A 24945-nucleotide genomic window follows, 5' to 3' on the forward strand; every position below is an offset into this window, starting at 1 on the left:
TCTTACATTTTAACTTTCTTCAAATTTCGAACTTATAATTCCAGTTATTTCAATCTTAGAAGACAAACATTAAAACGAAATTCTGTCATGGGCTCAAATCCGAATTTACAATATGTTGGTCCACTAAACTCAAGCCCAAAAATCACAAATCATCTTCTAAACCTAACCCTACCTTATATAAAGCCTCTCCACAGCCACCCCCCTTCTTTTCCCTAACCCTAGCCGCAGCACCTTTTCCCTCATTTCAGATCTAAACCCCTGCTGGACCCAAACCGGCCAGCCAACTTCCGAAGAGAACCACCGCCTATACGTCCGGATTTTGGAGAAGAGATCAACATGAGAGTTGTAGTGCTCGACGATACGGAACCGTGAGCGCTGGATTCATCCCAATCGGAGTCTCGAATGCTGAGAACCGTCCAAAACAGTGACTGCTGCGCCTACCTTTCCTAAACTGCAAATTTCAAGTAATAGAGTTTCAATCATAAATCTCATTTTTCTTAATGATAAAATCTTGACTATTAAGTTGTATTCTTTCTATAATAAACTAAAAATATATTTATTTTGATTATAGATACTCATTATTATATTAATAAATATTATATTAATAAAACTTGTTCACTTTGATTTGGTTGCTGGATGTATCATCTCAAATTAATAGTTTGACTTGGTTTAAATAGATGTAGTTAAATTATCCTATATGTTTAACATCTTTTCATAGTTTATAATTATTATTTCATTAAACTACATCTAAAAATAGTTGTGGAATGAAGTTTGAAAACAATATATATATTTCCTTGATCAAAGATTTTGGATTCCTAACTTAACAGGTTCTGGATTCTTATATAGCTTATTTAATTTGAATTATAAAAGAGTTATAAAGTGTGAATCAAAATAATCAGTGACCAAAGTTTAAAAATTAGAACTAATAATCTAGGGTTATAATGATAAATATAAAATTTTAGAAAATAAGAATATGTGAACTCAAATCTTATTAATTAGAGATATGTTTATTTCTTAGGTTCGACTTTCGAGGAACTGAGAGACGTAGATATCGGTCAAGAATTTACTACGCAAACAGGTGCGGGTTCCTGGTCTTTTTACAAATAATACAAAAAATGCATGGATTGAGGTAAGTAGTCCTTTTTCTTAATCTGGTGGATAAACTGCATGTTGTGAATGTCGAACAATCGTTTGAATTTGTGTAGAATTGCATGATAGGAACTCTTGATGCATGAAATTGAATTGATAGGAATTGAATTGTGAATTTGAGAATGGGGAACTTGAATGAATCGTTTTAAATTGGGGCCGTCCGTGTGAGGCGGCTCTGCATGTGTTTTTGAAAAGCGGGCTGTCCATGTGTGGCAGCCCAGTGTGTGAACAGGACAGGACAGAACAGAACAGAACAGAACAGAACAGAACAGAACGGGTCGCCAAATTCGCGGCGGTTCGCCGGATGGGTCCCCGAAATGGCCCATCTAGAGTGTGATAATCGGGTCGTCCTTGCGTGGCGATTCGCCGGGTTTTCATGTACGGGCATGGATTCCCAGAGTGTGGAATTTTAAAACCTTTTGAAATGAGTTAAAAAGGGGCGGGAATAAAAACTGGTTATTTTAAAGTGATTTGCATATCCGAATTGATAGGGACATGGGGAAAAATTCAAAAACCTTCTTTTTATGTTATTTGGGGAAATTAAATGCATTGATTTGTAAAAGCACCGGGCTGGAACTAAATCCCGCGCTGAGAGTTAGTTCGATCTCTCACCGTACCACCTGTTATGTGGGTTCCAGGAAACGAAGAAGAAAGCATGGAGGAAGGCCGCGGGTGAGGAAACTAGCGGAAGTTGTTAAGATAGCCACTCTCTGTTTATTTTATATTTGTATGAACAATATATTGTGTGGACATGGCAGTGACTGTTTGACTAGCCATGTCTGACATATTGTCCCTTTTTCTGTTTGTTTGTGAACTCCATTTATTTTTAAATAAAGTGGCTTGTTGAATGTTTTTATTGATGATGTATGTGATGTGCTTAACGCCTAGCGCATAAATGCGCGGCGGGTTGTCCGGGGGTGTGACAGGGTATGTCAGGAAACTTTCCAAGGCGGTCCACCTTCAGTATTCCTTTGGCATCAAAACCCAATTTAATCCTTTTACAGATCTACTCCATGATTGATTTCTAAAACTTTAATCTACTTACCAATTAAATAGATTAATATAACATATTTATACCTTGTTTCCAAATCATAGTTGGAATGCAGACCGAGCGAGTAGAGCCTCACCAGGGAAGGAATCGACTCGGAGTATCACACGTGTGATACCTCTATCGGTTATCCACCAGGACTAACCGGAGAGCGGTTTATTTCTTCTGTCAGAAATACCATAAACCGCGGAATTCTGCAAAAACTCTATTCACGGGAATAAGATGAAAACCCGTAAACACGAATTTTCGGTTGCTCAGTTTCATCAATATGCAAAACTGACATACCGCTAAATTCGGTAAAACACTATTCATCGATCCCGTAAATATACTCCACAACAACCCGCAAGATTATACGTCAACTACGTATAACTTTCTTTTCTCAACCGAAACACTATTTGGGAGAGAAACCGAGAAAGAGAGAAAATACCGATTCGTTTCTGCACGAAAAGATACATGTGAATGTGCATATATATATATTTTTCTCTCTACCCCTCCACCCCTATTTATAGTGTTTAGATTTGGTTGCAAAAGACCAAAATGCCCTCCAAGTTCGGCCTATTTACAAGATATGCCATTGACACCTCATCCTTTTATATGTGAAATGACCAAAATACCCCTTCCACACCCTTCCACATTCTTCTCCATGCTTCTACACATGCAAGGTGGCATAGGTGTGAAATGACCATTTTGCCCTTGTGGATAGGATTGATGACATGTCATCTGGATAGGATCAATGACGTGTCATGCGGATAAGGTCGAATCTGAAAAGACCCGAATGCCCTCGGCCCGAACACAAATAATATTCGTATAATTATTCTGAACAATTATATATATATTTTTCTTTCGGTTATTTGTTTCGGTGTCGATGACGTGTCATCTGGATAGGATCGATGACATGTCATGCGGATAAGGACGAATCTGAAAAGATCCGAATGCCCTCGGCCCGAACACAAATAATATTCGTATAATTATTATGAATAATTATATATATTTTTCTTGCGGTTGTTGTTTCGGTAATTTATACAATGTGTCCTGCACATTTATAAATTAACCGGTTAACTTTTATACAACGTGTCATACACGTTTATAAATTAACCAATGTTTTTGCTTGTTATTTTTACATAACATTTATAATTTAATTATAACATGTATAATTAATTATAACCATCTTATCATTGATCATAACCAATTTATAATCAATCAAAATAAGATTCTCCGATTAACTCCTATATGGTGTGACCCAATAGGATCTGTGTTATGTTGGTAAATAGAGTTAAAACCGTTTTAACTTCTATAATCATGGGTGGCGTCTGGCAACACATCATGACCATCCAATTACACAGATGATGCTGTACTGTACAATATCACGATCCAGTAAACAATTTACTTGTGTCTGTTCTTCTGTCTCATAGCTATCAGATTAGTTTCAAGGTAGATGTGTGTCATCCTTGCTAACTTAATCTTTTCTTGATCTTGAGCAGATTATCAAATATAATTACTCTTGTAATTATACCGCTAGCAGATAATCTTACTCTATCAAGGGGCCCAGTGATGCTATAGCTCGTATAGAGATACGAGGGACAAATAGTATTCTTGGTAAACTATCACTTCCTCAGCTAAGCTATACATATGGAAAAGCTACCGTTATGACTGCTTTTTACGGACAGCGGTGGATAACAATCACACATACATATTTCTCAGTGGGAACGATAAATACCTCATACTGTAGAACGTGACACTGAATGAAAACATAAATGACACGAACACAATTCTATTTAATGTTTCATTCGGGGTCTGTCAAATACCATGTTTCTAGAACATGTATCTATGTGATTAAAATGACATCTCGTGTCAGGTGGTTTGTAAAACTTAACCATCTTTTAATCCACATACTAACCTTATCGCGGTAATTAGTGTTCCTGCTAATTACCTTGGTCAGTGACCTTTTAAGAGTATATATTATCTATATTATGGAGTTTCACAATTTCAGTCATGAACTCGAAATGATCCATAAATTCAATAATACTCAAGGCAACAAAATGATATTAATCATCCAATTCATGAACAAAGCTTTATGATAAATTATCGTATTATTGACTTCTAGATTATTACACTAACAGTGATGTAATCGAATGTTTTGTTTTGCATGTTAGTTATTGGATTTTTGTGTTGAAATTTGTGTTTACTTGATTGTGTTTGATTTTAATTGCTTAGATTAAATTATTTTATTTTTATTGGTTTACCACTTGATCCATGGCCACATCTAGAAGGTACTTTGGCCGTTATAATCTCTCAACCAAACTAAGTACATGAGGTAGGATTAGAGATCCGAAAGCTGAAACCAAGTAGTAGTCGAAAGGTGAACATTTCCTCTTATCGACGTATAAGAGGTTACCTTTAGTATACCAAACAAGTAACTAGGTAATTCAGACCAATATACGACAGTTGAGGTCTAAAACCCGATGAGGGCAAATATTGCAATTCCATACCAAGTTAATGAACCAACAAACGATAGTTGAGGTTTAGGAACATTAGATCTGGTCAGTAGAATCCTACATAAAGGAACAACACAAAGAAACAGTAATGCTGCATTCACTTGGGGGCCACACGGACCGTGTACGACAGTACCCAGCCCGTGTACATTGAACACGGCCCGTGTAGGACACTACATAGACTGGGCACCTCGAGGCGGAACTGAGATAAAGTCATAACCCTAGAAACGCCTTTTTATTATTGATTAAAACCAAGTTAATTTACTTTCTTGCATTTAATTATTGTCATTGAACTGATTAGGAACATAAATACCAAAAATTAACCTTTTCTCATTTCTAGTCGTTAATTAATTTGAGTAGAGACCCAGTTAAGACTTGAACCGTCCCTGTGATCGATACTCGATAATATACTATGCGATAGGATTGTATACTTGCAATCTGACTCGAAAGTGTATTTATGATTAAAAAGTATAGCTTGCTATACTGAAACTTTATGCATACGCTTTTGTGTGAACAACCATGAAATATCGGGTCTGGATCAGCAGGAGGCCACCCATAAACACAAAACAAACGCCGCAGCGAGTGAAGGTTGAGCTCGAAGAACAAGTCTATGCTGAGACCAAAAAGTTGATAAATGTAGGGTTCGTACGGGAAGGAGAAACTCTCGACTGGGTAGCCAGTATAGTCCCTATAAAAGAAAATAATGGACAAATACGCATATGCGTGGATTTTCGGGACCTTAACAAAGTTTGTCCCAAAGATGATTTTTTCTTACTGGTGACTGAGATCATTATCGACCACACCTCGTCCTATGAGGTCTTCTCTTTCATGGATGGGTACACCGGTTATAATCAAATCAAAATGCATGAAGCAGATAAAAAACATACTACCTTCTGCATAAACCCTAAATTCAATTGAAGGTGTTTGGAGCACTCTAGTAGTGTCTTTAAATGACAAGATAATAGGGTATTTACTACCCTAATACAATACTGCAATTGAAGGTGTTTGGAGCACTCAAGTAGTGTCCCCATATGACAAGATAATATGATAGTTGCAACTCTAATACAACATTCCAATTGAAAGTCTTTGCAACACTCTAGTAGTGTCTCCAGATGACAACATAAGAGGGTAGTTGTAACCTTAATAAAACACTCCAATTGATGGTGTTTTGAGCACTCTAGTAGTGTCTCCAGATGGCAAGATAATAAAATATTTACAACCCTAATACAACACTCCAATTGATTGTTTTTAGATCACTCTAGTAGTGTCTTTATATGGCAAAATAATAAGGCATTTACAACTCTAATACAACACTCTAATTGAAGGTGTTTGGAGCACTCTAGTAAGGTCTCCATATGACAAGATAATAGGGCATTTACAACCCTAATACAACACTCCAATTGAAGGTGTTTGGAGCACTCTAGTAGTGTCTCTATATGGCAGATAATAGGGCATTTACAACCCTAATATAATACTCAAATTGAAAGTGTTTGGAGCTTTTAGTAGTGTCTCTATATGGTAAGATAATAAGACATTTACAACCCTAATACAACACTCCAATTGAAGATGTTTGGAGCACTATAGTAATGTCTCCAGTGTTAGTATGTAATAATCTAGAAGTCAATAATACGATAATTTTATCATATATATTTTGTTCATGAATTGAGTGATTAATAAAAGGTCATTTTGTTGCCCTGAGTATTATTGCATTTATGAATAATTTCGAGTTCATGACTGGAATTGTGAAACTTCGTAATATAGATGATATATATTCTTAAAAATTTCTAACCGAGGTAATTAGCTAGAACACTAATTAACCGCTACAAGGTTAGTATGTGGATTAAAAGATGGTTAAGTTTTACAAACCATTTTCAATAGATGTCATTTTTATCACATAGATACATGTTTCAGGAATATGATATTTGACAGACCCTGAATGAAACATTAAATGGAACTGTGTTCGTGTCATTAATGCTTTCATTCAGTGTTATGTTCTACAGTATGAGGTATTCATCTTTCCTACTAAGAGATGTGTATGTCTGAGTATTATCTAACGCTGTCCGTAAAAAGCAGCTATAACGGTAGCACTTCGGTATACATAACTTATGCTGAGGAAGTGATGGTTTACCAAAAATACTATTGTCCTTCGTATTTCTATACGGGTTATAGTATCACTGGGCCCCTTGGTAGAGTTAGATTATCTGCATGCGGTATGATTACAAGAATAATCATATTTAATAATCTACTCAAGATCAATAAAAGATTAAGTTTGCAATGATGACAGACACCTACCTTGAAATTGATCTGATAGCTATGAGACGAAATAATTGACATAAGTAAATAAGTTTACTGGATCGTGATATTGTATAGTATAACATCATCTGTGTAATTGGATGATCATGATTCATTCTGCCAGGTGTCTCTCATGATTTGTAGAAGTTAAAACAGTTTTAATTCTATTTACCAACATAACACAGATCCTATCGGGTCACACCGTATAGGAGGTAATCGGAGAATCTTATTGATTAATTATAAATTAATTATGATTAATAATAAGATGGTTATAATTAATTATACGTGATATAATTAAACTATAAATGTCATATAAAAATGACAAGCAAAAACAAAGGTTAATTTATAAACGTGCACGACACGTTGCATAAAAGTTACCGAAAAAATAACCGCGAGAAATATAATTGTTCATAATAATTATATGGATATTAATTGAATTTGGACCGAGGGCATTTTGGCCTTTTCACTTCGTCCATATCCATACATGTCATCATCCTTATCCACCGAGGGCATTTTAGTCTTTTCACTTTGGAACCTCCTTACTATTCATGAGGGTACTTTGGTAATTTGGCAATCCCAAATATGTCTATAAATAAGGATGGAGGGATAGAGTGAAAATCACTAATTTTCGAGTTCATACCGAATCGATTTGGTAATCTATTTTCTCTTTTTTTTGTTTCTCTCCCAAATAGTGTTGGGTTTCGGGGTAACCAAAACCCGTTTAGACTTAAGCTGCGGAAAGAACGTAGAACAAAAATTTTTTACTTCTAACTTAAGCCAAGGATTAAACGGGGCATGTCAGGAAACTTTCCAAGGCGGTCCACCTTCAGTATTCCTTTGGCATCAAAACCCAATTTAATCATTTTACAGATGTACTCCATGATTGATTTCTAAAACTTTAATCTACTTACCAATTAAATAGATTAATATAACATATTTATACCTTGTTTCCAAATCACAGTTGGAATGCAGACCGAGCGAGTAGAGCCTCACCAGGGAAGGAATCGACTCGGAGTATCACACGTGTGATACCTCTATAGGTTATCCACCAGGACTAACCAGAGAGCGGTTTATTTCTTTTGCCAGAAATACTATAAACCGCGGAATTCTGCAAAAACACTATTTACGGGAAGAAAGACGAAAACCCGTAAACACGAATTTTCGGTTACTCAGTTTCATCAATAAGCAAAAATTGACATACCGCGAAATTCGATAAAACACTATTCATCGATCCTGTAAATATACTCCACAACAACCCGCAAGATTATACGTCAACTACGTATAACTTTCTTTTCTCAACCGAAACACTATTTGGGAGAGAAACCGAGAAAGAGAGAAAATACCGATTCGATTCTGCACGAAACGATACAAGTGAATTAGCAGTTTTTCTCTCTACATGCACCCCTCTATTTATAGGCTTTTGAGGAGGTTCGCAAAAGACCGAAATACCCCTCAACATATGCCTATTTACAAGATATGCCATTGAATGAATAAGGATGACATGTCATGTGGATAAGATCGATGACGTGTCATCTGGATAGGATCGATGACGTGTCATGCGGATAAGGACGAATCTGAAAAGACCCGAATGCCCTCAGCCCGAATACAAATAATATTCGTATAATTATTCTGAACAATTATATATATTTTTTTTTGCGGTTGTTGTTTCGGTAATTTATACAACGTGTCCTGCACATTTATAAATTAACCGGTTAACTTTTATACAACGTGTCACACACGTTTATAAATTAACCAATGTTTTTTCTTGTTATTTTTACATAACATTTATAATTTAATTATAACACGTATAATTAATTATAACCATCTTACTATTGATCATAACCAATTTATAATCAATCACAATAAGATTCTCCGATTAACTCCTATATGGTGTGACCCGATAGGATCTGTGTTATGTTGGTAAATAGAATTAAAACTGTTTTAACTTCTATAATCATGAGAGGCATCTGGAAAAACGCATCATGACCATCCAATTACACAGATGATGCTGTACAGTACAATATCACGATCCAGTAAACAATTTACTTGTGTCAGTTCTTTTGTCACATAGCTATCTGATTAGTTTCAAGGTAGGTGTGTGTCATCCTTGTAAACTTAATCTTTTCTTGATCTTGAGCAGATTATCAAATATGATTACTCTTGTAATCATACCGCGTGCTGATAATCTTACTCTATCAAGGGGCCCAGTGATGCTATAGCTCGTATAGAGATACGAGGGACAATAGTACTTTTGGTAAACCATCACTACCTCAGCTAAGCCATGTATACTGAAGAGCTACCGTTATAACTGCATTTTACCGACAGCGTTTGATAACAATCACACATGTACATTTCTTAGTAGGAAAGATGAATACCTCATACTTTAGAACTTAACACTGAATGAAAGCATTAATGACACGAACACAATTCCGTATAATGTTTCGTTTGGGGTCTGTCAGATATCATGTTCCTGGAACATATATCTATGTGATTAAAATGACAACTCCTTGTCTATGGTCTGTAAAACTTGACCATCAATTAATCCACATACTAACCTTACAGCGGTAATTAGTGTTCCTGCTAATTACCTTGGTCAGTGACCTTTTAAGAGTATATATCATCTATATTATGGAGTTTCACAATTTCTGTCATGAACTCGAAATGATCCATAAATGCAATAATACTCAAGGCAACAAAATGATATTAATCATCCAATTCATGAACAAAGCTTTATATAATCAAAATTATCGTATTATTGACTTCTAGATTATTACAAGCTAACAAATAGTGTTTCGGGTTAGAAAAGAAAGTTATACATAATCCACGTATAATATTTCAGATTGTTGAGAAGTATATTTGCGGGATCAATGAATAGTGTTTTCATGAATTTTGCGGTATTTCAATTTTTGCTTATTAGTGAATCTGAATAACTGCAAGTTCGTGTTTTCATCTTTTCTCAGTGAATAGTGTTTTTGTGAAATACCACGGTTTATAGTTGTAGGGCGCAGAAAGTTGCACGGCGTCAGGTTAGCTAACGGTGCGGGTTTTTACATGTGTGGGTGAGTGGAAATGCTCCCGGCTAGGTTCAGTGCTCTGCTTCTTTGAATGTGAGCAGGTCACCGAACTCAGGGGAAGGCATTCACTCGGGATTTCTTCCTGCATTCCTCCTGGTTCACCCCTTGTGACGACCTACGTTCATGATCAGTTGTCGGAGGTTTTATTGTTTTCGATTATGAGGACGTTTTACTCCCGACGGGCGCAAGCCCCCGCCATTAATTACATCAGAAAAACCTTTCGGGTCAGACTGAAGACCTCATGCATTCCGGGATTTGTGCCTATTTGGATTGAATTGAATAAAAAGGGTTAAAAGGGGTTCATGTATGGTTTGTTTTGGTCATGTGGTTGGTTCTCATTTAAGTTTGAATTTGTTTTAAGTCAGTTGTTGTGATGTATGCATGAAAGATATGATTCCATATATTTAAAATGTGAGAAAATTATTGAGAAATATCATTTATGTGTTTTTAATATGAAAAGAGCATTTGGATGTCATTTTTTATACTTTTATTTATAAAAATATGTCGAGAGAGGGGTATTTTGGTCATTTCAGATTATTTATGGGACATGGATATGTTCAAATATTATTTAGAATTATAGAAAATTGAATTTGGGTTCATTTGGGACTGATTTGAGTTGATTTAGACTTAGTATGAAAAAGTTATGGCCAAATAGGACTTGAAAGGACTTGTTTGTGAAGATTTTATACTTCCAGGGACTTGTTTGTAAGTTTTCAGGGACTTGAGACTGTAATTTGGGCCTTTGACAGGGTCTGGAATGAATATTGGACCTTTAAGGGCTTGTTTGAGAATGTTTTATGCTGACAGGGACCTTTTTATAAATTTATAGGGGCTTCTCTGCATATTTTGAATAAACAGAGGGGTTTATATGTAAAAGGGCTTTATTTAATGATTTCTGAGCTTTGAGATTGGTATTGGGCTTCTGAGATTTGGGCTTTGGGCCTTTAAGATGTGCACTGGGCCATCAATTAATGCACAAGGCACAGATACCATTCATTTGGGCTTTAAGATTAGTGCAGGGGAGTTTATTTAAATTGACAGGTGGGCCCCATGTTGTCAGAGAGCCGTTGGATTTGATTTTGAATTTGGTTCATTTGATTAAGTGGTTTGCTTTGAGATTCGTGTTTCTTGCTTTAAGATCTATGCAAAGGGGGTTTCCCGGCTAGGGTTCTTTTCTGACAAACTCAGTCCGGCCGATCTAGGCCACGGCGGCGCCGGCCAAGGACATGGTTATGATCGTGAGGCTGTCAGGAGTCGATTAGTACCATTGTCGGCCGTCGGCGATCATCGGAGGCGGCGGAATAGGCATCTACAGTACCAGTCGGTACCGATTGAGCCTCAGATCGATTCTGATCAATTTCTTCATGATTTCTTTCAATTGATTGGTTATTTAGAGTCGTGTGAGGCTACAGAGGACACTAGGAATGTCAATTTGAGGTTTGAATGTGATTTGAGCATGTTTTGAGTTCTTTGGCTCCGGTTCCAGTACCGAATTAGTACCAGGCGTGGTACAAGGGATTTTTGAATCAAATTGAGTACTCAGAAGAGTTAATTATGTCACTTGGGATGATTTGAAAGGGCTGGTTTATACTGAATAAGGTTCTGGATCAAAGTGGCATGAAGGGCATATGCATCTCAACATTTTCTAAACTATTTTCTCTTGAATTTTGTACAAGATGTGTGGTTTTTATTTTACAGATTCAAAGATATATATATCAAGGATTTTTGTTCCAAATTTGGGATTTTTCTGAATCCATTTGCTCAATCAAATGGCTTGAACAATAGTCAGGGGTATTGAAGGTAATTTTACCATTTAAATTACATAATTTCATTTTTTAGAAGTTGAAGTTTGAAACATCATAACTTTTCATAGGAATGTCCAAATGAGATGAAATTTATATCAATTTTGTGTGTTTTAATGTGTTCTATCTGACTGTGAAGTCCAATTTTCATTTTGAGTTTTGTGCAGATCTGAGCTGTTAGATTTACCAGCAGGGGTCATTTTACTATTTTTGAGTGCTTATGCTGTACCAGTTGCATATCTAATGCAATTAGGTGCTGAAGCTGAGTTTGTCATGATACCAGGGACTGGTACAAGTCCTTTTAAGGTCTGGTTTGGTTCAATACAGGTTTTCAAGGGCATTTAGCCACTGTTTTCATACCAGAAAAGTGTAAAATAGAGATCAAAGGGTTCAAAGTTTATAAAATCATTATTTTAATAAATTTTGAACATGTCAGAGCCTTGAAATATGCAGGGAGGCCCCTGATTGTTTTAGAAATCATGTTTTGAGCATATCCACTTGATTTTAGAGAGCAATATCATCAAAAACTTCATTAGACAAAGAATGTAAATGGCATATGGCAGTATAACTGCTACATATTTACATCTTAGTCCTCAGTTTCTCACTTTTTGCACTTAGGTCCTCCAAAATAGTAAAATTGGCCATTTGAAGGGCATAATCTCACCATTTCTTTGGATCTAGTTGCAAATAGGCTCTCTCAAGGGGACTTAGGGTTGAGAACTGCAAATGATGCTCACTTGCTTACTTTAAACAACCCTTGTGTGTTTATCTTTTGTTTAAGTCACTTTTTCCTCTTTTTAATCACTTTTAATCAAAGAAATTAAGGGATTAGATGAGCAAGGATGCCCACTTGCTCACTACACTCATCCTAGCCCTCAATCAATTTGCAAAAGTGATCAGCGGAGACAGAAAAGAAGAAAGTGAAAGAAAATAGAGAAAAATGTACAAAAAATATAATTTTTATGAAAAGTTTGTATTAAAACAGCATATTTTATATTTTTAATGTTTATATACATTATTTAGGTGTTTTTAAGGAAGGTTATTGCATCAAAACAGAAAAGAAGCAAAAGATACAATAAAAGAAGATCAAATAGTAAGAACAACAAACTTTATTAATGAAAATGATACATAACATGGTCCCTAGGGACCTTACATTGATTCCAAGTTCTAATTACCTATGAATTAGACTTGTTTATCACAGAGGGAGCTTATGGTGTGTGTGTGCACCAATGTATGTATGTAGATGTGTGTGTATGTGTGTGTAATGTGTGGCTGTGTGTTTCTAGCTTGTTGTCTGTGTTTTCTCTCTAGCTGTCAGTCTTTTTGTTCTTCATTTGAGGTGCCCTTTTATAGGCAAAGAGCTCAGCTTAGGGTTTGGTAGGGCTGAGGTGGTCTCATCTTGACCAGAGGTGTTTGATCATATGTCTGTGCTTGATTTATGCTTATTTGAATGCCATCAAGGAAGGGGATCACCCAATTGTGTTTTGACATGTCATTTGAATGTGTTGTATCAGTTTCAACCCTTGGATTGAGCACTAGGGCATTGCATGGCATAATAGCCCTTGATTTCATGGCTTCTGGAGGGCAATTTGATTTGCATGACTCCTATGGTGCAGGAGGAATATTCCTCTATCGTGGACTGATCCCAGGTGCTCTAGGCACATGTCCAGGGGACCAGGAGAGGCTGTTGACAGCTAACAAGCTGGTTTAGGGTGAACCCGAGCCATTTCAAGGCTTAACATGGGCCCTTCTCGATTATTGAGCTTCATAGCATGCAAGGATGACAGAGAGCATAGTTTTAACCTCCTTATGATGTTCTAAAGGCTAATTTATCATTCAGGTTGCCAATTGAGTCCACTTTCACTGCACCCGAGTTGCACCATGCACCTTTCATGTATAGACTCAAATTGATATGTTACCAATCAAATTGACGTTTCAGATAGCATCGTGACATGCTCAAGAGATCCTATCTCAATCCCTGAGTCTTAATTTTGCCTAATTTGGCTCAACCATCTTGTCAATCTCCTTCCTTCTCGGGTTCAATTAGAAGAAAGGGAAGCAGCTCGTGCTCAAGAGAAAGTAGAGAAGAACAGAGATTACATCCCCTTTTCAATCTTAGGTGAGCTCTTAATCAATTCTCCTTTCATTTCCATGAATTTCGAGCTTCAATTAGAGCTCAGGATGAGAAGGAAAGGAGGAAGAAGGAGTCAGGATCTCGGGACCCACAAGTCAGTGACTCCAGGGCACAGTACCCTTCTTGAGTCGGCTTGGGTGCATCTGGCGCTTGATAAGCCATGCAAAGGCTTGAATATGGTGCATAAAGCGCCGGGTCCACGCCGATTGAAGGGGTCGGAAGCGCTGAGGCGCTGGGTTTAATTTAAACCCGATAATTTGAGTGGACTTGGTGTAGTGTGAGCCTAAACCCTTTCAGCTCGGTGTACAGAGTTCAATTCTCATGCTCCAAGTCTGCCTATCTTCTAACTTCAGCGAAATTTCATTTCTTTCACTGAATAAGGGGTCCCACTTATAAGGTGGAGGTTTGCGGCTCCTGATTTGTACCCAGAATGCTTAGGATTATTGCTATGGGTACCCAGGCTGATGTGGCACCAATCAGAGGTTGCCATGTCATCAAAAACTTTGAAAATTCATAACTCTTTAACCATTTGGAGTTAGAATTTGTATTTTATATCAAAATTCATGGTTTTAAATGTAGAATATTACCATGAACTTTAATATGTCATTCCCTTTCATCTTGGGAAGATTTTATGCACATTTAGCATTGTTCAAGCATTTTAATTGGTGCCAATTTCCATTTATTCAAATTGGCAACTTTCTAGGGTACAACAATAGTATTTATGACAAAAAAAATAAACTGCTCTTTGGCTAGCCCTGGTGAATAACCGATAGAGGCATCAGACCTCTGGTGCTCCGAGGCGAGTCGGTCTTCATTCCAACTGGAATTTGAAAATGAGGTATAAATTTTATATTAATTTATTTAATTGTTAAATATATTTAATTTTTAGAAATCAATCAAGGAGTAGATCTGTAAAGGATTAAAAAGAGTCCTTGCAATGAAAGGTTTGAGAAGGAACTCTCGTCTAGTTTTTTCGGCATAAGCCTAAAGGGTTTTGAGTTATAAGTAAAATTTTTATTTTACGGTCTTTTCGTAGCTTAAGCCTAAACGAGTTTTGGCACCTTCGAAACCCAACATCTAGCAAGAGGCTACGGGGCAAAAACTGCCTCAACATACTTTCTTGAGCAGGATCAAGCATGTCAAGATGACATTTGATCAAAACACGTGCAATCTCCTCTACTGCCTCTTCTTAGCCAACAAATACTTCACCCTCATCCACACTGACCACTATACCCCCACCGATCGCGATCCTCACAACCAAGCTAGGAATTAAGAGGGAGAGGATGACCTCGCACCCATGACAATCTCCTCACAGAGCCTAGGAAAGACAAAAGATGCATCTTCCCATAAACCAGGCTGCAACAACCGAAGCCATAGCAGAACTGCACCTTATTCATGCCTTACTCAATTGCACACGGATGGGCCGAACTGCGCGCCCAGTCGCTCACGGATGGAGAGCACAACCGCACGCACAACTGCGTGCAGAACCACACGGCCACTTCCTACCACATCTCGAGGGATCCTGTTGAGCCCGTATCCCCCACAGTAGCCATAAGATCATACCTGAACAGAGATGGGGTAGACTTTGATGAGATACTGAAGAGGCTAAACCACTTGGAGACTTTCAACAAGCTCATGAGTGAGACTTTTGCAGATTTCCAACAATATTGCGCACGAGAAGGAGTCACCTTCGCCGGTGCGCGCCATCCCCTCTAAGTCTGTAAGTTCACCGGTTCTGACCCATCTCATTTAAGTTTTTGAATTGATTAACATCACCATGATGTAAAGATTTAAGCTTTGGGGAGAAGGTGTAGGAACCATGTATCTTTGCATTGCATGTTTACTTTTTGTACTTGTGAAAATTAGGGTTTTACCTAACCATGAATAGGGTCTCTTGTTAGATTTATTAGGATGTTTACCTAGTCTTTGTTGTGGATGGTTGATTTCAGCAAATTGCATTTAGGTTTAGGGAGTCTATACTTGTTGAAGTGTGGAAGAGAAAGATTTGGATGAAAATTGCTAAGTCAAACTTGAAACATTTATATCCTCCAAGACACTTGAAGATCTCTTTAGAATAAGAAAGACTAAGGATAACAACATATTTGAGATTGAATTTTTTTTTTCAGAAATGAATTTATTAGAATTGTTACATATGAATTTTTTTTATAAAGTTGGAAATATTCAAATTATATTCCTTTTAAGTTTTGACCCCAATAATTTGATGAAGTATAAGGATAATTTATATATATGCGTATTTAGGAATTGTGTGTATTCTTAGTGATCATAACTCATACTTTGCATTTGTATATATTTAGTTTTTCAAAAAATACAAGAAAAATACAAATTTTTTTTCAGAAAATAGAAAAACACAAAAATATAAACAAAGGGCTGAGATAGAAAAATGAGTACGGACGCCTACACAATAATGGTTGTCAATAGGCTCGAAAGATCTCCCATCCACTCGGCTCAATCTAGGGCCTGAGGAAATCCTTAAGTGCATTCAGAACACATAATCTCTCGTTTATATCTATCCATTAGAAAGGTGAAACTGGATCGAGTGAGAAGGTGAATTTTATCTATTTCTATTTTTAATTTCTGCATTTTTAATTTTTACCCCTCTTTTAATTTTTCAAAATTTTTGCAGTTGCATAAGTCATGCCTCACTAACACACTTTGTCACTTAGCTTTATCCCAAACCCAAGGGTATGATCGAAGAAGGGACCAAGGCATAAGGGGAATTGTGAAATGAATGTTTATCTTCTTTATAGGTATTCTCATAGTAATGGTTTTAAATTTCTATTTTTGAAAGATTCCGATTAAAGTCAAGAATGATGTTGTGAATGCAAAAGTTTCTATTCATAAAAGATCTTCATTCGAGAACAAAATTAGAGTTTGAGTAAGCAATTTCATGGCAAATCCAGATCTGAAATAATTTGACAAGTCTTGTAATTTGGTTTAGAGGAATGGTTAAAGGTTCGAACCATGGTAATATGACTCGGTTACAAATTGTTTAGATTTGCTTGGGAACAATCAAATCTATCACATTCGTAAAAATCTTCAAACCAAGGAGTATATATGACTCGAGAACGAATTGTTTAGATTTTCTTGGAGAAAATCAAATCTATCACATTCGTAAATCTTCGTATTTTAGTTAGGGACAAACAAAATTCTCATATTATTTGTTCGGGACGAACAAATGTTTAAGCTTGGGGGTGTGATAGGGCTGAAATAAGTCGTTATTTTCTCTATCACTTAGCCTAAATTATTGTCATTTATCGTATTACAATTACTCATTTTCTATAATCATATTACTTTTGCCATTTTACCCTAATTCTGGAGAATTGCAGATTTCTATTACTTTTAGTTTTAAAACAGGGGTAAAACGAAGTATTCTGGACAACAAGTATTTGCCGTATGGTTTGAACGCAAACCGCATGCAAGTGAAGCAAGAAACTGGAGCAAGAAACTGGCACATGGATGAGCCAAACCGCACACCTAAACCTCGTGTATTGAAGAAGCCATCTGCACAGAAATAATATAGTACACTGACTTTGGATCACTTCTTGAGACCTGTACATTCTGAATCTGAACTCGAAGCCTTCATAGATGTTGTAGATCTCGTTGTCTAGTTTCCAACCCAACTTGAATCAACTCAATCAGAGCTTGAATGATGATTATGAAGCCAAAATACTAAAGGTCGACGAGTCTGCGCAGTTTAGCACACCCGTGTCCTTACCAGTATCCGGTAGCATGCGTTTTAGCATGCAATCGCATGCGGTTCAGCCAGATCCGTATGGACTGCAGTTTTCAAAAGGAATAATAGTTATAGAACAACTTGGACTCCAAGTTACTTGCTCTCCAAGTACCAATAACTCCAGAACACGTCCCCCTCTGCCCTAATACATCCAGGAAGCCTATAAATACCAATCACTTTGTATCAATCTAGGATCTATCAATATGTACAAAGTTAGGATTTCACTATGGAGGCGATGTAAATGATAGATATATAAAATAGCGAAGTTTCCATTAAAAGAGGAGGAAAAGGCAGAAATTGAAGACGGTGTGCATGAGATAAGAGATAGCATAGGAGTACTCCTTCCATCTTTCTCTTTTGCTGTCTTTCTTTTTGTCTTTTGTCTCTTTTGTTGTTGAACCCACCATGAGCGGCTAAGCAACCCTTTTCTAGGGTGAAGACATGTAATCTTGAATTCTTACGAGTTTAATCTAGTTGTTCATTTATATTATCATTACACTATGATCTGAATTCTTACTGAGACTTATGCATTATATTCTTACTTATTGTGTGCTTAAAGTAACCTCGTATGTATGAAGTGTACAATCTATTCATACCCTTAATTGGGAGGTTAACCAATATTCAAATAATATAAGTATCTTAGATACAAGTAGAAAATGACTGACCAGATGACCGGTTGTATTCGAACTATAGTAAGGAACCTATTAGGATGTGGTTTAGCTGACGAATGTCACATTCCATGACTAGTAGTGGGGTAATCTTGATTATTAGTATTGTGAAATATTAGTAATTAGGACTTATCATTAATCTTTATGCAATTGTACTAAGTACCTGACAAGTACTTACTCAATTAGGGTGTTGTGACGACCGACTCAACGCACAACGCTAAAACAGGATTAGCAGCTCTCAGATCGCATTGATACCAGTGCAGGGCGTGTGCGGTTAAAGCTAAACCGTATGTGATTCCGACTAGAGTAGAAACCAGATTTGGTATGGTTTACCCAGGCATGTGCGGATGGTGATAGAGCTGCATGCTACTGAGTAACTTTACAACTTACAGGTATTAGCAGTAGCATGCGGTTGGTGATAGACTGTGCACAATTGTTATGACTACCAAAACTTAGATTAAATGAGTTTGAATGATAGAATGTCTGATTCCTTAGAAGCCCATCTTCTAAACACTTAATCTACTACTACTTCTCTATTGTAATTCAACAGGACAACCGAGCAACCAACAATCACTCAACCAACCTAAAGGAACCGATAACCTAGACCTTAGTTTACATCTTAGATCTCTTAATACACCATCCCTACGGATCGACACCCCAATCTATATTATACAATAGATTCATACGCTTGTGGATCGACAGTAGAGTAGACATTAGGGTTATAAATATTATTAGCATTGATTTCCACCCTATCAGCAATTACAACCCAAATGCAACACTCCAATTGAAGGAGTTTGGAGCACTCTTGTAGTGTCTCCAGATTGCAAGATAATAGGGTATTTACAACTCTATTACAACACTCCAATTGATGGTGTTTGGAGCACTCTAGTAGTGTCTCTATATGACAAGATAATAGGGTATTTACAATGCTAATACAACACTCCAATTGAAAGTGTTTGGAACACTCTAGTAATGTCTCCAGATGGTAAGATAATATGGCATTTTCAACCCTAATACAGCACTCCAATTGAAGGTGTTTGGAGCACTCTAGTATTGTCTCTATATGGGAAGATAATATGGCATTTACCATAACTAGTCAAGTGCCCACGCATTGCTGTGGGTTGAAAGTTTGTTTTGATCACTTTCTTTAATGGTATGTTTGAATGATGAGGTAAATAGTAGTGCTAATTCAGATTAGCGACTATTCCAAACTACTATTCTATGTTTGGATGTGTTTGAGTTAGCAAAAAGGACTATTATTTATTTGTCTTTTATGAGTTAGCAAGCTATTCTAATAAAAGTTGGGTTAACTCACTATCTCAAATTTGAATTAACTTATTATTCTCACTAACTCAAGCCTTTATCAAAACGCATCCTCAATGAGATTAATTTAGGAATTAATAGTATTACATATTATAATTTTTTACTTTCAAGAAAAAAATTGATGACAATAGTTCAAGACTTCTAATTTGGCAAAAAAAATGAACTTAATACTTTAGTTACTTTGTATTAGTGTGTTTGTTCGGTCTGAAAAATTACATAAGCTGACACATTTTTTCAGTTATTTTGTTGTGGCTTTCTTTTTCAATTTATTTACTTTTTTGTTATATTAGCATTTTTGCTATATGATGTTTAAAATAACATTTTTGTATCAACTGAAATGTATTTTAAACATCAGATTTCTTGTGATGTATTGTCATTTGCAGTTGAGAATTGAGCATTTCATAATATCAAGAAAGACATATATGATCGCTTACAACAAATTAACAGTAGTGAATTATAAACACAGGAGAAGGCAAAGTACACTTATTCTCCTTAGCCACCTATATTATCAATGTAACGTTCCGTCAAATCAACTTTTTAATTTTATATATGAATTTTGCAGACAAAATTATTTTTAAGGGGGGAACGATGTAACGTCCCGTCACGTTAACATTTTAGTTATTAACATAAATCATTACGAGAGAACATAAAGATTATTATAATATATATATGTAACACTTCATCATGGCTAGGTACATTTTAGAATGTAAAGAAAGTTTAAGCACTTTGTAAAATAAGAGTCCAAATGAGAAACCAATCTAATATACACACACCTTGAGTTATGATTGCACACATAGTTATCTATATAGAAAATATCGTAATAAATCTTGTAGAAAAATACAAACATTTCTAAAATAAATATTTTCTTACCTGACCGCAATAATTAGGACATAAATACTAATCAAACCTATAATTAAAACCTAGATTTGAACTATCCTATTTTTGATAACCTTCTAAATTTAACTTCAGCTGGATTTTTCAGACAGACAATCGTTAGTATTCTAATCGCAGCTCACTCATATTAATTCGGAATTAAATGAAATTTAATACCTGAAAATTTAACTTCAGTATCTACAACTTTTGTTTAGAAACCTACCCCAAATTCAGAACGTAGAATTCTCCATAAAATTCTAAAATCAGTAAACAGTGCTGTTCGGAAATTGCAGACCTATGTTGACTAATTTAACAATTCCTACTCACTGGAAATTCCGATTAAGTTAAAATCAGTCTGGTTGAAACCATAACAGAAAATCCTATGACTATTATGTAGTAAAATTTCCGAAATTACGAACCTATAAGTCTAGGTAACTTTATCTTTAAGGATGAAAATTAAAACTGCAGAAAACATAATTTGTCATTAGCCCAAGTCGGTAAGATTGATTTATTATGGTCCATTAAAGCCCAATCCAACAAAACAAAATCTGAAGACAACCCTAGTCTGATCTCTATATAAACACACTCACACACACCCCCCTCCCCTCAAACCCTAGCCGCCACGGCCTCTAATTCCCCCCCAATTCGGATCCAAACCAGCCAGCCGACTTCTGCAGAGAACTGCTGTCCGTACGTCCAGATTTTGAAGAAGTGTTTCAACACGAGAGTTGTAGTGCTCGAAGATACGGACGAGTGAGCGCTGGATTCACCTCGATCCAATTTCCACCACCGAGATATGGCCAAAACAGTGACTGCTGTCCGTACTCAAAACAGCAAATCTGGAAGTTCTTTTTATTAGTAAGTATTCTCTCTAGATATATTATAATCTGAAACTTTAATCTATTATTAAGTATTTCTTAATGTAGACAATTAATCATCTAGAATTTATTAGTATATTATAAATGTTAATAATTGAATATTGATATCAAGAATGTTTTCTTTATATAGATTTTAGTTAACTTTCAATAAGCATATTATATAGATACTCCGTTATTTAAAGTTAGAAATAAATGTTTGATTTTCATATTTACTCACAATTATTATATTTTTATATATAGATTTAAAAATAAATCTCAGCAGTTATAAATATTATAAATTCCTTTCTAAATTATGGATAATAATTGAACCAATGTAACCAAGAGAATTTTGTAATTAATTCCACACTAAATTATATTTTGACTAACTTTGTTATACACAATATTAAGAATTAGGATTATAGTATATGAATATAAAACAACGAGTAGTGTAGGATTTTAGAAAAGGACAACAAATGAATGTAAATAGTTCTGATTAGAAGTATGTTTAATTAGGTGTGACTTCGAAAGATTTAGGAGACGTAAGAGATGATCAGGAATTTATTTAAATATGATCAGGTGCGGGTTTCCTAGACTTTATAAAACTATTTAACTTCCTATTGTTCATTCAACTGTTTATTATTATTGCATTAGTTGGATTTATGCATGTTGTTTTCGAACCATTCGACTTGAGTAGACATAAATAAATTGCATGAAATGATAGAATTCATATATTGACTTATGGACTTGCATAAATAGGATGTGTTGAGCATGGCATGAATTGTGTGATTGAATAAATGTGTTTTGAAAACGAACGAATATGGTAATTGAACAGGGGCCGATATGCTTGCATATTGGGATGTATACATTGGGTCTAGTGTCCGACTGGACCCCTCGTTAACGTGACTGTAGGCGAAAGCGGTCCTGTCACGGGTCTAACCCTAGCGTCTGGCGGGAGTTCCGCGGTTAGGGCGACAGCCTCCCAGCGTCAGGCGGGAGTTCTGCGGTTGGGTTGGCGGCTTCTTTTGGCGTCGAGCGGGAGTTCCGCGGTCAAAGAAACAAGGAAATTAAGTGGTTTCTTCCAGCGTCGGGCGGGAGTTTCGCGGTCGGAGAAACATAGAAAGAGAAAAGAAAAGAAAACATGATTAAGTTAATAAGTACTGGTAGGATTACATTGCATTAGAAAAAAGCATACACATTTTATTTTTTATCATATTTTTGAATATTAGTAAAGGTTTTATAAACTCTGGGCTGGAACTAAATCCCGCACTGAGAGAAGGTTCGATCTCTCACCCGTTTCACTTTTATGTGGGTTCCAGGAAACGAAAAGGAAGGATTCGAGTAAGGACAAGAGTGAGACTAAGCGGGAAGACATATTAGTGATAAATTACCACATATTGTTTAATTTTTGTTTATATGATTATATATTGATACATTGAGCAGGCATGGCAGTGTCCGTGTTACTAGCCATGTCTACCGTGATCGCTTGTGAAAACTCTTTTGCTTATGGAATAAAATGTGGCTTTATTTAAATTTTATTGATAATGTATGTGATGTGCACACGCCTTACGTAAAAATACGTGGCGGATTGTCTCGGGGTGTGACAATCAAGTATAAAAGCTTCAACAATACAAAGTTTGCTTTAGTTTTTTTTATCAAGAACCAAATATAAAGTGAACGTTGCTCTCATCATATGCTCACCCAACTGGAAATGTATCACCTAAACAACAAAACAAAATATTTAGTTAAGTCTCACTGACCCATTCTCTACTCTCTGAAATTAGAAACAAAGACTTCTAATCAACAGGGGCACATGTGACTTGCATAGCACCATTATGTGCGTGCTATGCATAGTACCATAGCTTCACTCTATAAAGGTATATCAAGCACCCTGTACAATGTCAAGTCATTATATTCTTTTTCTGAGAAACCTGACGAATACTGCCAATGTGTTTGAATTAATTTAAATATTAATTAAATCATACACTGCAAGTTCAAAACTACAATTTTAATTAACTCTATAAATTACAAAAATAGCACCTTTGTAATTTCAGCACTTCACTCATACTTCTCTACTTATTGACATCTCCATTAAGAAAAACCTGAACCACAATTCATACTCCTATTGCACTCTTCCTACCAGTATCTCAGGTGAAAGCGAGGTCCCTCTATAAACTCTTGCATTTCTTTGTTTCCATATGTTCCATGTTGTGCAGAAGAAATAGGATAGCCAGACCTCTTCCCTGATTGTACTATGAACCTTCACTTGTTGTACTGATGCCTCCCAAATCTCATGAACTATTGTGTGCGGATACATTAGTTGACAGCCTAACTTGAGTGATAACAGCCACCGAACATGTGCTGCATACAGGCACAAGAACTACAAGTGGAGCGCATATTTGATCGAGCAGTTATTGCACATTATGCAACTCATCTGACATTGTATTTTTTGTCTCCTAAAAAAATAATGTGTTAGAATTCTTATGTTAAGCACTTGGCATTTGTGCTACAGTTCTTTGTTCATCATTGTTTTTGATCTGTTTTAATTTTCCTAACATGGTGCCATAGTTCTAGCATGCATCTATGTTCCTATGGGTCTTATAGACATCTTAGAATTTTTATAAGATTTTAGGGGGCATTTTAGGTACTTAGTTTTTGGCTCTGACTCAGCCACAGTTTCTGTTTAGATTATTATGACAGTCAGTTTTCAAGAATTATTTTATGGGCAATCTGCTAAACCAATTTTTTTGTTCTTTATATGGAAATGCTTGTTGAATCATGCTCTCAATCCTCGTAAAATTTCAAAAAATTTGGAACTTAGGAGTTGGTTGTAATATGCAGTTAAGTAAAGGGGTAGTTTGGGGTTTTGTGCTGGAATTGATAGTGTTTGTATTTTGAAAAAGGTGAATCTCAAGAATACTTTAACAATACTTTAAAAATCCTAAAAAGGGAAAATTTAGTATCCAAATGCTTGGGGTCATGTCTTCTGCCTGACTGTCCAATGGCAAGGTCTAATTATTCGTCTAACTATTTCTATTATTTTTCTTTCCTTTTACTGTTTTTGAGTGTTTTCATGTATCAGTTGGAGTCAATTCATGTTATGCTTGTATTTTTTGCTGGTGCATGCATGGGGTTATGCGAAGGAGTCTGTTTAGAGGTCAACACACCAGGTTTTGAGGTCTGAACTACATTAGATATGGTTTTAGAGGTTCTAAGCCACTGTTTATGTGTAAAGGCCAGAGTTTGTTTTGGCCTATTTTTTGCCCTCTAGTATTAGGTGACTTTTAAGGTAATCTATATGCAATTGAAGCTACTTTGGTTGGGTTGAAGCTTTGTACAACAATTAACCGTTAATTGGACCATTCACAATAGGGTTTTCATTATATTCATTGTATCTCGTTCTTAAAAAAAAATCATTCTATTCATTCTATTTAGTTCTTCTTCAAACATTTTGTTTTCATTTTTAAGGAACTAAATAGAAT

The 24945-nt window shown here is 36.0% G+C and overlaps 2 long non-coding RNA genes across 2 annotated transcripts; one reads left to right on the plus strand and one right to left on the minus strand.

Annotated features, from left to right (window-relative positions):
• LOC144572684 (uncharacterized) lies at positions 1–2003 on the plus strand. The gene is made up of 3 exons (XR_013517782.1): positions 1–464; positions 1019–1078; positions 1788–2003. It is a non-coding gene; the product is annotated as an uncharacterized LOC144572684 (long non-coding RNA).
• Positions 2004–23077: 21074 nt separating this feature from the next.
• On the minus strand, positions 23078–24386 carry LOC144572610 (uncharacterized). Its single transcript, XR_013517761.1, has 2 exons — positions 23258–24386; positions 23078–23183 (listed from the first exon to the last, which is right to left on the minus strand). It is a non-coding gene; the product is annotated as an uncharacterized LOC144572610 (long non-coding RNA).
• Positions 24387–24945: the final 559 nt, after the last annotated feature.

The sequence above is a fragment of the Carex rostrata genome, chromosome 20, assembly GCF_964058835.1.
Source record: "Carex rostrata chromosome 20, lpCarRost1.2, whole genome shotgun sequence".
Classification (NCBI taxonomy): domain Eukaryota; kingdom Viridiplantae; phylum Streptophyta; class Magnoliopsida; order Poales; family Cyperaceae; genus Carex; species Carex rostrata.